This window comes from Balaenoptera borealis (assembly GCF_965194805.1).
Source record: "Balaenoptera borealis genome assembly, chromosome: 2".
Lineage (NCBI taxonomy): Eukaryota > Metazoa > Chordata > Mammalia > Artiodactyla > Balaenopteridae > Balaenoptera > Balaenoptera borealis.
In genome coordinates, this window is record NC_138867.1 from 85,292,241 (window position 1) to 85,309,771 (window position 17,531).

A 17,531-nucleotide genomic window follows, 5' to 3' on the forward strand; every position below is an offset into this window, starting at 1 on the left:
AAGATGGTTGCCAGTGGCTTCATGTTGCCTTGTTCACGTCCAACACAACAGAAATTGAGGAAAATTCTCCTTCAACCATGGAATAGTAAGTCGTCTTCTTCAGTGTGATTGGGCTAACTTATTTGGTCATTTGTCCACTTTCTGGATGAATAACATTCACCAGGAGAATTCTATGAACTTATTGGCCCTAGAGCTGGTGATGGGGTCAGATTTCCCCAAAAGCCTCAGCAGTGTTGGTATTCTGGACCAGTTAATTCATTGTGGGAGGCTGTTATGTGCGTTGTAGGATGTTTAGCAGTATCCCTGCACCAGGCTGGAAGGGTTAAGACAGTGAGCCAAAATGAAAGTAACAATCAAGTCTTTATTTACTTACTGTGAGAAGCGAGAGGCCAAACAGGAAAGTAGGAAAACAGTGCCCGCTCCTCACTGCTCCAAACCCCCACTATAGAATGGCACTGAGCAAGGGTCAATGAAGTGACAGGTAGTACAGGTGGAGGAAATTGTCTTACTGCTGAGGAGCCTGGAATAAAAAGTTCCTACCATTTTATGAACCAAGGGAACTAGAGGAAAGGCTATGAGTGAAAAAACTGAGTCATAGTGGAGAAAAGTGTCTTGGTCAAGGCCTGCCCCATCAGGAGGTCTCAGTGGAGAGATCTAAAATGTGTCTCAGCCAAGGTCTCCTGATAAGGAGGCCTATGAATGGAGGTGCCTGGGCTAGGAATGCAGATATGCATATGAGCATGCAGGCCCAGAGGTTATTGATTATAACTCCCTTGGAAGACTGTATGTGGGAAGGGCAGCTTTTCCCCATGAATCCTGTCAGGCAAAGCCTTTGTAATTGTCTATGATAAGGTCTGAAAGATCACAGACAGGATTTTGGCCTGGAGCCAGTCACATCATCCTGGCCTCTACCCTAAATGCCAGTAGCATGCCCCCCGAAATTGGGAGAGTCAACATCTCCAGACACGATCAGATGTCCCCTGGAGGGGCAGAATCACCTTCAGTTAAGAAACAGTGCCCTAGAGCCCATGACAGTATGAAGAAAGGATGGATATATGACACGAATTAGGGTTCCGATAGGAGGGAGAGGTAGGGGGATGGATAATGAATAAGTAATCAATATAAACTGTACACTATCAATTATATTATCCATGTTTGCTATAGTTTCTTTGGTTCCAGTAATAGTTTTCTTTTTAACTATAATTTTGTATTATACATTTAATTTTTTAGGTGCTACTGACTCCCTGCTATGAGCAATGTCCAATTAGTATACTTCTACCTTTTCTCTACTTCACAGTTTTGGTTGATATCCTTGGTTCTTCCTGTTCTCTTAGTTTAGCTTATTTCCTCTGTATTCTTTCTGGTGTGACCTTATTTCTGGGATGTCTTTTTTTTTTTTTTTTTTAAATGTTTACCTACTTAACAGTTCTTTTTTTTTTTTTAATTTAGTTAATTTTATTTATTTATTTTTGGCTGTGTTGGGTCTTCATTTCTGTGCGAGGGCTTTCTCTAGTTGCGGCAAGTGGGGGCCACTCTTCATCGCAGTGCGCGGGCCTCTCACTATCGCGGCCTCTCTTGTTGCGGAGCACAGGCTCCAGACGCGCAGGCTCAGTAGTTGTGGCTCACGGGCCTAGTTGCTCCGCGGCATGTGGGATCTTCCCAGACCAGGGCTCGAACCCGTGTCCCCTGCATTAGCAGGCAGATTCTCAACCACTGCGCCACCAGGGAAGCCCAGGATGTCTTTATTTTTTCTCTTTCTTTCCTGAGCTCTGTTAGCTCATATTGCATTGCCTTTGGTTGTTTTGCCAGGTGGTTTCTGATCACCTGTATGTCTGGATGAACTTTTCACTTCCTTAAATTTTTTGAATTTTGATGGTATGTTTGGTCACATATTTTGTATGCTCAGCGAATTCATTTTCTCTGTTGAATGGTTTTATCTGCTGTTGTTTCTCCTGTTCCTTTCCTCCTTTTCTTGAAGTGTGTTTATGTTAGCACTGTGCGAGGTCATTCTCATTTATTACTCTTCTTTAAATGAGGTAAGTTTCTTTCTGGCTCACCTATTTGGTATAAACTCATATGGTGGATAGGACACCATTTTGTTTTATTTATTTATTTATTTATTTGGCTGCGTTGGGTCTTCGTTGCTGCACGCAGGCCCTCTCTAGTTGCGGTGAGCGGGGGCTACTCTTCATTGCGGTGAGCGGGGGCTACTCTTCATTGCGGTGCGCGGGCCTCTCATTGCGGTGGCCTCTCCTGCTGCGGAGCACGGGCTCTAGGCATGCGGGCTTCAGTAGTTGTGGTATGTGGGCTCAGTAGTTGTGGCTCACTGGCTGTAGAGTGCAGGCTCAGTAGCTGTGGCGCACGGGCTTCGTTGCTCTGCGGCATGTGGGATCTTACCAGATCAGGGCTCAAACCCGTGTCTCCTACATTGGCAGGCGATTCCCAACCACTGCACCACCAGGGAAGTCCCTAGGGCACCATTTTGGATTAATAGTTCTTCCTGGGTTACAGTGTAGCTACTTATGACAGGACTGTGGGTCTGAGAGAGCTTTTTGAGCCTTTTGTTCTCTCCTGCCAACAAGGATTGGCAACTGCAGAGCTACTCACCTTTGGAATCTCTTTCCTCCCTCTGACTCATCCACAGATTGCTTCTTGTATGTGGCATGTCTATATTTCCTTCTTTGGCTTTGCCTCTCCTGCTACTCTGTGGTACCAGGTAGTATTCAGAAAATTTCCTCCTGCTGGCACTCAGCCCCTTTCCATTTTTTCAGACAAGGAATTGGTTTTGCCCCTCCGATTATGCCATGTATTTTGGAGTCTTTTGGTCTAGTGGCTTTGAGATCTGCAGTGTGAGCATCCTCTCCAGGCATCATCCTGTTTGACCTTGACTACATATGTCATCCCTTTCTCATATATTGTGGTTGAGGTTACAGGTGTCTTCTAGTTGTGTTAAAGACAGTTTATATTTCTGTTTTATATTTGGGGATAATTTTTTTATGGAGAAATAATTCCTCCTTTATTTTCAAACTGGGAATCGCTTCTTTTTTTGTTACTGTCCTTTAACAAGAAGGAAGAGGAGGAGGAGGAAGGAGAAAAGGAGAAGCCCGTGTCTGCTCATCACAGTTATATTTTATTAATGAAGTTAATAATGCCAGTCCTGCCTGCAGTACAATGTTGGCAGGATCAAATGAAATGTTAATTTGGTAAACCATAAAGGGAAGAACAAAATCGAAGCATTGTTTGCATTCTTTTGTTGTAATAGAGTTGTATATAGTCCAAATGTCGACCAGGCCTGTTTTCAATGGTGTTTCAGCATTTTTCAGTCAAGGATGTTCTGGACAGCTCCTAATACTCCTTTATGGTTGCTCTTGTTGCCATGGGAACAGCCTGCCTAGTAACAATCTAACAAAACCTAACCCCCACCCCCAAATCAAGGTTATTCTGCCATCTTTCCCTTTTTAAAAATAAAATATTTAAAATAAGGCAGTACAGTCCTTCTTAAAGCAGGTTTAAAAAAAAGCAACACAGTATTTAATCAGGCCTGCCCTCCCACCCATCCATCTCATATTGTGTGTGGTGTGAATGACAACAGTTGTATGACCCTGGTGGGATAATGGTTGTACAGTTTAGATACCTATTTTCAAGCACTTACAAGCATGTATCTTGATGAGGAAAGTGAGCTACTTCTTTATCATTCTATGTAAGGTGCTTCAGGAGTGCTTGACATATGGAAGGATGATTTTTAAAAGAAAAAAGAAACCCAATGTGCCTTCTGAAAGGGTTTTGCTGCTTTTAAAACCCATAGATTTTTCTCAAGCTAGTCATTGCTGAATAGAAAGCTCAGTGATAAAGGTAGATGGATGGATGGAAAAATGGGGAGAAAAGAGAGAAAGTGAGGGAGAGGTGAGGCAGAGAATAAAAGAACACAGGCTCTACTGTTATCAAAAAGCATCATTGCTGATGTGAAGAAATTGGAAACCAAATAATTAAAGACTCTCTTTCATTACACATAGAAATGCTAATTTGTCCTATAATGTCTGACACAAGATTCATGACAATAAAATAAGACCTGCGAGTCTCAAATGTTATAACTCATCACAATTTTTTATTACTGATTCTTCATTGGTCAGGTAGAAACCTTTTTGAAAGTCCCATATACCATACCTACATCCCAGTGGAATAGATGGAAAAGCCACAAAGAGAGAATAAACCACACAATAGTACCCATATTGAAAGAGAACTGTGTCTGCTCCACCTGTGGGAAATGCAATCACTTTAAAAATGTGAAAATTGAAAGAATCAATAGCTCAAAGAAAGCACGGAGTCATTTCCGAAATCCTGTATGAAATGTTAAATGTCCAGATTGGAATTATGTGACTGAAATGCCCTCATGTGATCATTCCACAGGCTGGGCAAGAGGATAGAGCACTGAATAGATAGATGCTTTAATTCCATTTTTAGCAATGAAATTTGTGTATGTAAAAACATGCATGTTGAACTGCCTGGCTATACTGCTTTTTTCCACATTTTTTCAAAGCCTCTTCAGGAAGAAAGAGCAAAGTCATTGCTATGAAAGGTAGAATACGGGACTGGGAGAAAGGAGACCTGGTTTTGCCTCCCGGGTCTGCTACTGGCTGTCTGGGAGACTGTGATGCTCTATGCTTCTCTGGTCCCCAGATCCCTTATCTCTGCATCCAGAGGTTTTGCCTGAGGCCCTTTCTTCTAAAACTTTTTATGAACTTGCTTTATCTTCCCTTCCACAGAATTCTAGAACCTTAACCTTTCTCTCTAATATCACTAGCTCCCTCTTCGTCTATCATAGTCAACAAGTGTTTTTTTGAACACTTATTTAGGTAGATAGCATAACTCAAAAAACAGTTAGTGGTACTAATTCACATTACTACTCCCTCTTGTTCCCCAGATGTTCTTTTGAGGGATTTACTGTTAATAGAGTTAATGCTACAATATTTATAATAATAAGTTTGAGAATTATCGACAGGAGAATACTTACTTAATAGCTTCCCTTTATTACCCAGAATGCATTTAGTTCTGGATATTGGTTGGTATTGTAAATGCAAACTCTTCTTCATATTAGCCTTAATAAAATGAAATACAGTTATGGAAATGTTTTTGTAGCAAGAAAAAAAATATTTATACACAGTATCCTTATGGGTGATGTAGTCTTATGGGCTGTGTAAAAGCAAATGACTGTAAGGGGAAATCTTTGAGTGTATAGAATATGTTCCATATTCCTACTACACATGCATTATTACCCTTGTCCAACTGGTTGTTTAAACCAACATCAGTAAAATTAATCTGTAAAATGATCATGTGGGTTCTGACCTCTCACTTACAGTCTATGATGCTGTGATTCTAAGGAAGTTCTTTCCCTTGTTATCTTCTGTCTTCTATATTCTGACCAATCCTGCAATCACAAATAAGTACATGGTATCATTTCATCATAACACTTGGTTATAAATGGCTGTAACTCATTTTCACACACACACACACACACACACACACACACACACACACACACACACACAAATTATCCCTAAAAAACTAGAGTTACTCCGTAGGAATCAGGTGACCTCATATTACTGGGTTGGGCCAAGAGGCTACTACATAAGCAGAAAATTTGGTTGCCGAGTAAGGTGTGGGAATTTGGAAGGAATTTATCTGCTCAAAATATCTCACCTACTTGCTAGATTTAGTGTCTGAAGTGTCAACACTGGAGATGGTTTGAGGGAAAAAATCATTAAGAAAGCTCAAAAAAAAAATAAAAAATAAATAAAAAAAAGAAAGCTCAGTGAACTCCCCTGTGAACACATAGATAGCCCCTTTTAAAATGCAAATACCCTTGGAAGGTTTAACTCATTAAGCTAGCCATTAACCCCATAATTAATCAAATGGTTTTCTCAGTCATCTGAGAATAGTCATTTCTTCACCAAGTGTGTGTTGAATGCCTATTATAAACCAGTTACTGTGCTAAGCCCTGGTGATAACAAAGGTGAAAAGTTCTGTTTTCATTCTTTAAGGAATTTACTGTCCACTGAGGACCAAGTGCTCTAAAGTAATCAGAATCCATGGCAAAATGCCTGAGTAATTAGCTCTTCCATTCCAAACGCTTAAAACTTCTGGATAAAATATTTTGAAAATAAATGCAACAGTTCAAAAACAAATTAAAACCAGAGGGTATCCAAAATATAAAAACAATCAACAGCTAAATCAAGCTTGAAGTCTTTTTATCCAAGGGATTCAAAGGGTACCTCAATCTCTGATTTTTCAAGGGTAATTTATTTAGTCAACATGAGCTATAGCTAAGGGTACTCCTGAGAAGATATAATAGGGATTGTGGTTGCAACCTATATGCATGGCAAGTTACTGGAGCTGGGCTCCATTCATAAAGGAGAGAGCAGGAAACACTCTTGAGTGTTGGTAATCAGAACTGTTAGAATCTCATGCCTGCTCATTACCTTGATAAGTCCTGTGGGACCATAAAAAGAAGCAAATACCAAAACATACAGTGGGGACACTTTCACAATCCAGAGCACACACAGGGCATTCCCACAATAGAAAATCACACTCAAGGGAATCTCGCAGTTAAACAACTCAAAAATCCCCTGAGCAAACCGCAAGAGACAGTTGGCAACCTAGGAGAGGAGACTTCTTATCTGAGGAACTAGCTGGTGGTGTGTGATTGTGGCATATAAGGAACAAAATAAGGTTGGAGTAGGAAGAGGCATTTAGAGGGGAAGCTAGGAGAGGCAGACAATGATGACTTCATAAATATTCCTGGGCTGGTCTTGGTTGGGAGGCTTTAATTTAGGAGGCTTCAAGAATTTCAAAACGCTGGAGTATAAACTACTGGAGACAGGGATGGTTGTCCTCCTAATAGGATCCCAAATAAAGTGTATACTCTAAAATGTTATTCTGCAAGTTGTAAAAGCTTTTCAAAATAAAATGATGTTAAGCTAATATAACATGAAGTTAAAATATTTTTAAGTCATTTATTATCCCATTACCCTAATAAAACTTTTCATTTTTCCATTGTCTCTTCCAGTTATTGCATCTTTACATAGTTTTAATCATTGTGCCATAAACATACAATTTTGTTTTTCCCAGGTTCTTTATTCCTAGGAAATAAACTCTGGTATTTTATTTAAAATTTTTTAAAATATATTTATTAAATAATATAGCACATTAGGTCAAATGTTACTAAAATGTAACAAAAGAGTTTCAGTTCCCTGCCTCTTCTTTTCCTTGACCTTTATCCACCCTTATCCCTACTCTCGTTTCTTAAAGTCTCATTTTCTCCCTACAAGTTTTCTAGCTTTTTCTTCATATATTTGCCTCCGTATTTCTATATAATAATCTTATACATCTGTGTTTTGATTTACCAATTTTAGATATTATCTATTGACTTCTTGTTACGGTAAGAATTTAACTTTCTAAACTCTACTTTTCCTTCCTACCCTCGAAAATTATAATATTTTTAAATCATTAATCAGTGTTTACAGTGTTCGTGGCTATGTAAATATTGCTTATTGCTGAGCCAAGTAGTATACTATGATTGTTTCCTGTCTTGTACAATTTTGGTTTCTTCTTGGAATTAATTGTTTCATCGGTTTTCATTCAGTTACTACATTGCTAGTTCTTCAGTTTCTCCAGTGTATATGTGGAGCAGATTTTAATGTTATTTTCAACATAATAGAAAACCAATTAGTTCCATTTTCTTCCCCTGAATATATCCTTCCTGTATCTTGTCAGTAGAATAACTTTAGAAGTTGGGCCCACCAAGTTAGAAAAAAGCAATGGCAGATATGCAGAAATCAATCCAATGTTATCATACTATTCCTAAGAGTTGTGTGGTCCTACCAGTCAGGAAAAATTTGAAATGAATGAATGATTTATAAAGTTCAGGTTTTAAAGCTAGGCAGGGAGATATTTATACTTTAAGAAGAGCCAGAGAAATACAAAATCCAGTCAAGTCATATGGTCAGTTAGATGGAGGTGACAGACTTAAAGACGTCTATGAGTAGACAGAAAGGTATGTACATTTCCAGTCTAAGAGATGGCAGACTACTTAAAAACCTACTTCTTCTTTAGGCACAGAGTGCTTAATACAGCAACTATAAAATGGTACTCAGTAAATCCCATCAGTGTTGAAGGCAAGAATCCAGTCCTTGCCCAGGCCAAAGTCTTCTCTGAATGTAAAGAAACTTTGGGGTTGTTTTGTTTTGTTTTAACATAAACTTTGAACAAGCTGAAAGGGTGGCCACAAAAATGACATGGGATGATAACTTTAAGATTTTGGTGGTGGGTAACAATTTTTTCCGTAGTGGCAAAGAGTCATTTATCTTTTAACTTTGGGAAGATTTAGAATTAAGTAGAGGAATATTTAAGGGACTCAAACTTAAAATAACAATTTTTTTTTTGTTAGAGAATCTCTGCATTTTTATATTTTATGTAAGTATAATATTTAAGAAAACTTGGTCAGTTGGAGTTAGATCAGCTTGCGATTCCAATTTTAAGATGTGTAATTGATTTAATTTGATTTTAAGCTGAAATCAAACTTAATTTATTAGATTTATGAGAATTCTGTGAGCACCTTGGAACATTTGTCAGACATTTAAATATTTAAAATACTTAAACAGGTGTTATGGACCAAGCTAGTAAATGGGACTGAATATTAATAAAAGGATCCTTCAAAAGTAATTAAAATTTGCTAGATTTACAAATAGAATAATATGTTAAAGTCAACTTAAGCGCTTAGGAATTTTGAATTTGTAACTTTACTAAATGGAACATTTTAAAAATCAAAGTGCTCTCTGAATAATTTTTTGTGCCCCCAGGCTGCCCTTGAGGGCATTACAGAACTCTCACATTAACAAAGTCTGCTGTCCTTCTGTTCCAGTCTGGGCTGATTACTCTCTAAGCCTGCTTCCACTACTTTCCTGTGTTAGCTCCATGTTTTTCAGATTCTATGCCCATGTCTTCCTCTGAGTCCCATGGCCACACCGTCACACTAAGAGAAGGACTCAGCATTCTTCCAGGAAGGAGGAAGGGTGAGCATGTCAGGGGCTGGGTGAGAAATAGATGTTGAGTAGAAAACCATTGGTGTCTGCTACCTTTCCCCCAAGCCCCATCCCATCCTTGCCTCCCGTATACCGTATGCCCCAAGCCCTCAGGGTTTATTGGTTTCCTGGAGCAGCTGGTTTGCTTTTCTTTGGTGTTTCCATCTGTGGTGCCTTCGGTTGCAGTTGCCTCTGCTCTCTAAATCCAGTAATGTGAATTGTGTGCTTTCTACTTTCCAAAAATCTGTTGACACCTCTCGTCTGATGTTCTTTGCATTCATACTCTCTTTATGACTTATTGTTTTTTATTCTTCCTTTCTTGTCATTTTAGAGTGGTTTGGGAAGGAGTTGTAGTTAAATTGCATGAGTTCAACTTTCATTATCGGGAACTCCCATCATTTTTACAGTATGTATTAACAGTCTACTAGCTGAACTACCATAATTTGTTTAAAGTCCCTATTGTAGAGCACTTAAATTTCTTCTTTTTCTTTCCTCTCAGCTTGTTTTCTGGTGAATTATTTCCTTGCAGTAGATGACAAGAGGTGGAATTATGGGGACAAAAGTTATAAAAGGATACAATGTGGGGTAGTAGAAAGGGTGTGAGCTTTGGTACAATTCAACGGTTAATTCTATTTATTGCCATCAGTGTGATAAGCAATTATTTTTTAATCTACCTGAGTCCCAGTACCCAAATTCAGATTAAGGAATAATATTTATTCCAAAAATCTAAATACTCTGCAAAGTAAATAAAGTAAAATAAAAGTAAATAAGTAAAATTTTAAGTATAAATATGGCTTAAAAAAATAAAAAGTAGACGCCTTGGTGTTAATATCCTGTTCCATAACCTCCTTAATAAATTTAATTCCATTATTTACCATTTTCCTTCCTTAAAATGTCTCTCATTTTGAAACTTTCAATGTATCGAATCAATTCTAAGTTTTATTAAAGTGTCCAGGACCTCAAGGCTTTCTAGGGTAGGCATCTGAAGGTTGAACAGTGCTTTTTGCACCTAATTAAAGCTTAGCAAGTGGTATTATAATAAAAACAAGTTCTCTCACTGTCTTTTGTAATACGCATGCAAAGTTATTGTACCTTTCCAGAGTCTTGCCAGCTTTTAGGTAATGACATTAAACTAGAATGAATGGGAAAATGGTTTCCTTGCCTCATCGTCCTACTTATATTACCAAAAAGTTGATTGCCAAAACTGCACAGAACAGATTCCTAGCTTTTCTGTTTCTGCTTTCATTTTAAAGAGACTAGTTTACTACAAAATCTGTTTGAATCGAAACCTGCCCAATTTTTTATTCTTGCTTCACTCTCCTCAAACTACAGATGAACCATTAAATATTTCCTTGAGTATACATCTCACCTTCAATGGCACTTTTTTAAAAAAGAAAAGTACAAGCAAAAACAGAGTAGATGGGAGTAGTCATTAGAACATCAGAAAGGAACATAAAATTAATTACATTTTTCTGACTGTTCGTGCATTTTACCATAAACAAAATACACAATTAAAAATGCTAAGCCTATGTATTATCCCCATGGCTTAAAGAGCTGAAGTTCTGGTCGGGCAATTCAACCACAGGACTTTCATTTGTAGAGAGACATTCTTTTCAACTTCATCATAAATTAGTTTGTCGGGTTTTTCAAAGAGCCCTAGGAGGTTAGCAGAGCATGTATTCTTACTTGACAGATAAGGAAGCTGACGTCCAGAGAGTTTGCCAGAGGAAACATAGTGAGTCAGAAAATGAACTGCAGTGCCACAACTCCTGTGCATTTTTGTCTCACAGAATCAGCTCTCGGTAATTATCTCTCTCAGTGCTTATTACTTTAACTTTCTAACCTTGCTCAGTGGCCATAGTTCTCGGGGAATATCATTTGGTTTTTGTAATTCATGATGCAACAATTAAAAATGAATTTTCTAAATTAAAAAAAGTAGTTTAGTTAGTGCACAGAAATTCTGGTAGCTAGACTTGGTTCTAGAAGTCGTCATTCAAGAAACATAGCTCAATTTTGTCTTTTATTTAGCCTCCATTTCAACTCTTTGTAGTGTGGTTATGGGAAGAGAACTGGATGACGATCTGGGCAGCATGTCTGTCTTAGCCCTGTCCTCTGCTGGTACGTGACTCTGGGCAAATTGGTCACCCTTCTCTAGCCTTGGTGGCATCATAGGTAAAACTGAGAATAACGTCTACTTTTCCTGCTCTACTAGGCTTTTTGTGATGAGCAACAATAAGATGATACTTGGGAACATGTTTGGTAAATTGTAAAGCACACCACCTAGGTAAGATAGTATTATTTCCTCAGTACCACAGAACAGGTGAAGAGATACCTCTTGGGCTAATATAAGGAAGAAAGTGAAAGGCCATTTAAGAAATTTCAGCCTGAACTGTTGTTAGGATTCATTTGCTTGAATGATACAAGTTGACCTTTAGTAAAAATCTCCACTATGACAGCAATTTAAGGGTGCTTAACATCAGAGCAAGGTGAAATTCTTAGTCTTCATATATGAGAGTAATAGGGAGCAAGCTCAAGGGTTAAATCCAAGTTCACTATAATTTTGTAGTCCACCAGTTGTTTTCAGATTTTTCTCTCTGGCTGCTGGGTTTTCAAATTCTCTTACCAATGGGAACACCATTTTTTGAAAGAAATAATTTAATAAATTCTGTGTCTCTGTGTATGTGTGTGTGTGTGTGTGTGTGTGTGTGTACATGTAGGCACTCATGCAGGCAAGAACTAAATGTTTAGAGAAAAATTGAATTGTTCAAAATTGTTTTTGACCTTTTATCACAAACAGAGTTATCATTCATGGAAGATTAATGGAGCTAAGAATAGAGTCTAGTGCCCAGCATGGAATACCCATCTGAGAGAACTGACTGAAAAGCTTTAGATTTAAGCTTTCTGTTCCACTCTGGTAGAGGGAGAGGTGAGCAGAATCTGCCAATTAATATGTATCTGTGCGGTGGATTGTATTTGTGATTGTTCAAAGGTCCCCGCACTTTTGATGTACTGAAGAGGATATATATAACCCTATCAATTTCTACCCACTCTGCCTGACTTTTTAAATTCCTTTACTGTAGAGTTCTGAAATAAGGAATTTGGATCGATTAAGGTAGGTGAACGAGAGTGAATAGAAAAGGGGGTAAAAAAGGAAAGAGATTGATTTTTTAAGTCAAAAAAGTACCATAGAAAATAATTGTTCCTCTCTCCAATTGCAAGATAATTTATTTTCTAATATATTTGAAGACCCTCTAGTATATCATTGGCAACAATGTGGCCCTTTGAGAAAATTTTGTATGGGGCATTTATCACATCATTGAGTGGTGATGATGACAAGACCCTTAAAGCCCCTTAAACATATAGCAGTTTTTCAAATGATCTTTCTGCATCAGAATACCTCAGTGCTATGCCACTTGATAAGTAGAAAAATAAGCTAAATTTGTTCTATTTTCTGATAAACAATTATTTATGGTTAGTAAAACTGACTTGAGAAATTAATGCAATTTTTCTCCTTTAAACACATGTTTTTGATAGTGGATTGCACTATATGTCTCACAAAAAAAGTTTAGAAACGGTTCTTCGTTTCATGGCATTTATAGTGTAGCATATTCTTTGGACTAAGAACCAAAAAACAAAAGCAAACACTTCTTTTTGTTCTTTCTGGCCACTTCCTCTAATTTTACTAAACTCTTATCCAAAATACGGCCTGTTCACATGCAATAGTATTGGTAGCACCCAGGCCTTTTTGAGTGGTTGATGAAAAGCAGTTCATTTAGAACAGTTATTAATGCAGTTCCTCTGGATGTTAGTAGCAATTACTTGGGGAAAAAAGTTCAACGATTAATTAAATCTGGGAATAAGCTTAGATTAAACAAACTTAAATGGGCTTCATTATTATAGGAGTCCTCGCAGCCATTAAAAATAACAAGTCTATGAGTCTTCCAATGGGGAGTTTAATAGACAGTGTTCCCCAAATGTATTTGACCATGAAATCCTTTTCTCATGAAGGCATCTTTTGGGAAAGAGAGATCATTTAGAAATTGACATTAGTATAAATATTAGGAAAGCCTTTAAAACAGGCTAACTCTGGATTAGAATCAGAGTTATAGTCTGAGCTCAGCTGTTTATTAACTATGTCCCTGGATGTGTCACAAAAACTTTTCTGAACCTCAGTTTCCTCATCTGTAAATGAAAATGAGAATACTTCAAATCATAATTAAGAGGATTAAAAAAAAAACTGTGCAAAAATGTTCTGTAAATTTCAAGGCATTTTAAAGATATAAGCATTATGAAAATTATGGTTACAGCATTAAAAGTTGATCTAACTAAGAATTATTGACCTGCTCATTTTTTAAGAATGTGCTTTGACATTAGATTAATGATGTGTAATAATCAGACTCCCTGATTCAGCAAAGGAGAGTTGTTCTCTTCCAAGCCATTCAGATAGTGAAGTATTAACTTTAGGGGAAATAACCATAAAGTAATGAGGCAAAGGTTTCCATGTGGTTCATTATTCTATCACACTATCACATGTGAATTCTTGCATAGTGTTTATTGAACTAGAGATGATAAATGTTAAAGAGTAGGCTTCATATAGTTGGTGAAATACCAGACTAAAATTTTTCTCACTTGGATTAGCATTAAAATACTTAGAAATGAGGAAGGAAAATTATGTGAGTAAATAATAAAATGATTTTGAGTTTCATCCTCCTAGCATTTATCACCTAGAAGGCTGGTGGAGATATTGATAACCTCATAAAATGACAATAAGCAGGTTGTAGAAAAGCGAGGAAGCAGAGGTCCTAAGACATTTAGCATTACTGAAATAGAGTGAGTTGGTTGATAATATTCCCTTAAAATGGAATATAATTGTTATGGGCTGAATTGTGTCCCCCTCAAATTCATATGTTGAAGTCCTAACCCTCAGTGCCTAAGAATGTGAGTATATTTGGAGACAGCATCTTCAAAGAGCTAAGATAAAATGAGGTCATATGGGTGGGCCCTAATCCAATATGACAGAGGTCCTTATAAGAAGAGGAGATTAAGACATAGACCTAGGAGAAACCCTCTGTGGACACAGAAGATGGCCATCTATAAGCCAAGGACAGAGGATTTAGAGGAAGCCAAACCTGCCAATACCATGATCTTAGAAGAACAAAAGAAAATAGATATTGATAACTCTTTATGTAGGCTTGTACGTGATTCATGTTTTAATCAAATCTGCCCTTTTACATACCATTGTTATCTAATAAAAGTTTATGTGGCTTACTCAGTGGTGGGTTCCTAAATCTGAAAGTCTTGAATATTCCTGTATTAGAGAAACAGTAGACTATAATAAGGAGTAATATTTGGAGCTAATTAGCCTGGGATCAAGTCCTGGTCCTGCCACTGTATGTCATCCATAAAATAGGTATGCAAATAGTACCTACTTTGTAGGGTTGTTGTGAAAATTAAATGAGTTAATGGATGTAAAGATGTACAGTACAGACATTGAACTTGCAATTCATATATCCAACACCAGATGGCAGTGTGGCCATCCAAGGTTAGGTTGCCATGTAATCAGGTTGATGAGCCAACATGAGCATCTGAAACACAAGGTAGCAAAATTCTAGAAGATTTCTGTGAAACTAAGACAAATTTAAAACCTCTGTGCAAATAATCCTATATAAGGTCACAGAAATATACACAAAAGCTTTTTTTTTTTTAAAAAGGAGAAGCTTAAGTAAAATGCATCTGATTATCATTAGTTGCTTTCCATCACTAGTTATTCAAATCATAACTCCTTGGTTTTCTAGCTGAATAAGCTTGGACAAGTTACTTTCCTTTTCTAAGCCTCAGTTTTCTTATCTGTAAAATAATATATGCATTTAACAAAATGTTGTTGAGCTTCTATATGTCAGGCATTGTTCCAGGCCCTGGGGATATAACATTTTAAAAAAGAACAGATATCCTTGCCTTCATGAGGCCTATACTCTAGTCACTAGACTCTAGTGAATAAGCAAAGAACTGTTAACATTTAAAATCAGACTGATTGTGTACCAGGATGTTAAAGTGACACTCTACCTCAGTGTTCACTGAATTCCCAAAGGTGCAGAACAAAACAATGGGTTTAAAGTAGCTCTACATTTTATGGCAAGGTATTCAATAGACCATTGATGAAGAACCTGGAAAGGCGATGTCAACAACTGCAAAGCTCAGCTTAGCACCTACCTCAAGCATGTAAGAAAGCTTGGATAGGTTGAAAGAAAGGATTGTTTTTAAAGATAATTTATTTGGAGAAAGTTGTTGGAGGACTGCACATATCCATCACATCGCCATAGTGAAGAGTGGGAAACATTCTTTCTCACCTAAATGAGAAAGGGATCTTCAAGAGAATCACTGGCATGGCTGACATGAGTCCCCTGGAGTTGAGGCACATAAAAGCTGGGTGAGAGGCTGGGGCTGCTCAAGCCTGAGGTGACAGAGCTGAGAGAAGAGAGCTGCACTGGAAGCAAGGTACACTGCTGTAGCTGACTGGCATAAAAGCACAGGCGTGTCTCATGGACCAGATGTGCACTCTGAGGAATCCCTATCTGGAAGGACAATGTGATATCCTCTGTTATAAAGTGAGGCACATTAAAATTTTCAAGGGTTTAGATGAGCAAACAGTTGGAATCAGGCAGTGCCAAACTGGAAGTTGTAAAAAGTTAATAAACAGAAACCTCAATTAAATAGAGCTGGGAGACCAGAAAGGGGAGCTCTCATGCCCTGTGATAGTAACAGAGCCCAACAGGAAGAAGAAAGCTCCTCTTCTTTCCTGACAAGGACACAGCCAATGAAAAGCCATGGACTCTATGTTTACTATAGCCCTCCCATCTTCCCTTTCCTCTCTATAGAAGAGTTCTCCTTCCCTTGCCAAGTGGGGACTTGCGTGTGTCTTGTCATGGTTGTAGACCCCAATTGCAGTTCTCTGCTGATCCCCAGTGAACTCATCTTTGCTGGAGAAATATTTGGCAGTAAATTTGTTTCAGGTCAACAAAGTGGTGAGGAGCCTCTTCTGACAGGAGCCAGGGGAAAGGCTTTTATAGAGCAGATATGGAAGGAAGCAAAGCAAGGAAATTATTTGATTGGCTATAGCTTAAGTGGTTGCCTTATTTGGGAGAACCTGGTTGGTTGTTTGTGATTGGTTATTCTTAAATTTTGTTTTCTCCACACAAGTGCATTTACAGAATTGACTCTGGCTTAGGTTTCGGTTTCTAGACTACAAAGGCATTAGGGCCACCTGGTATAATGGCGTCCTTATTTAATTACTTTAACACCACAAAGGAGATGGACTGCCAGGTAGTTGCCCAGGGCATGAGGGAGGAATCATGATGACCAGCTGGGGCCAGGCATTGTCAGCATCACAGTGGGAAGGCCCCAGTAGCAGTGCCTTTGAGGAGCTCCACTAGGGAAAGAATCCGCCCTGGGGATCCACAAACACAGAAGAGCCCCAGAGGTTATGTCTGTGCCAGCCAAGTAGAGCTTTTCCATCCCTTACTTCTCCCATCCTCATTCCAACTCTGAAGTGAGGGCGTGAGGAGTTGCCCCCACTAGGACAGGGAAGGAACACTACCTTGGAAGAAAGTTTAGAACATTAATAATTGCACTGAACATTTTAATTATTAAAATGAAAACATTCTTGTGCCTAGAAGGGATTAGAGGATTCATGTTATTATTAAAATTCTAAAAATTATTATGGCACCTGCCTGAGATTTCAACCAGGGACAAGAAAATACTTAGCCCTCCAAGTACAGTAAAAATAGACTTAACATATATGAAGGGCTTAATATGGTAAATATTTTCTATTTTCATCATTGTTCTTATGATCAGCCCTTGTAGCTTGTTGGACTCCCAGTTGTACAGCTCTTATACTAAAGATTAAAAGAAGGTTGCCAAGGATGCCAAAATAGCACACTGTGAAGAGTGGACCAAGCAGAACTCACACTACTCCTTAGTTCCCTCAACATCCATCCACACCCAGAGGCTGGCTCTGCTCTTTAGGGTCCCAAAGGAGGGGGCAAGTCTCTCTCCTGAAAGTCTGATTCATATTTTCCAATCTTCAGCACACAGTCCTTGTGAGCTGTTGGGTAAGATGTGTAGTCACTAGCAAGGAAACAAAGGCAGGAGTGCTCATCCAGAACAGCTCCTGGCGTGAGTGGGCACTCCCCAAGCATTTGTAGATTGAGTACTTGCATGACGGCCTGGGGCAGGATGAGGGGGATTGAATTACTTCTGGGATTTTGGGGATGAAGCAATTCTGGCCACCAAAGTAAAATGGTGTCATTTGAATGGTGCCTTCAGAAACATTTCTCTCCCACAGACGGGTGTTTTCACACAGAGCATCCCTCCTTTCATCAAAGGCAGCATTTTTCCGTGGTGTTCTGCCAACTCTGCCAGGGATACAGAGAGAAAGTAAAAGTTTCTATCAGGACA

The 17,531-nt window shown here is 38.4% G+C and overlaps 1 long non-coding RNA gene across 2 annotated transcripts in view; it reads right to left on the reverse strand.

Moving 5' to 3' along the window:
- Positions 1-1,430: 1,430 nt before the first annotated feature.
- The window catches only part of LOC309622550, a 32,054-nt gene continuing 15,953 nt past the window's right edge, over positions 1,431-17,531 (reverse strand). Inside the window, exon 3 of one of the 2 annotated variants that reach the window (XR_014240964.1) lies at positions 1,431-5,425. This is a non-coding gene — a long non-coding RNA (uncharacterized lncRNA). Of the gene's footprint in view, positions 5,426-11,126; positions 17,489-17,531 lie in introns of those variants that run through there. The other variant, XR_014240965.1, reaches the window with a different exon arrangement.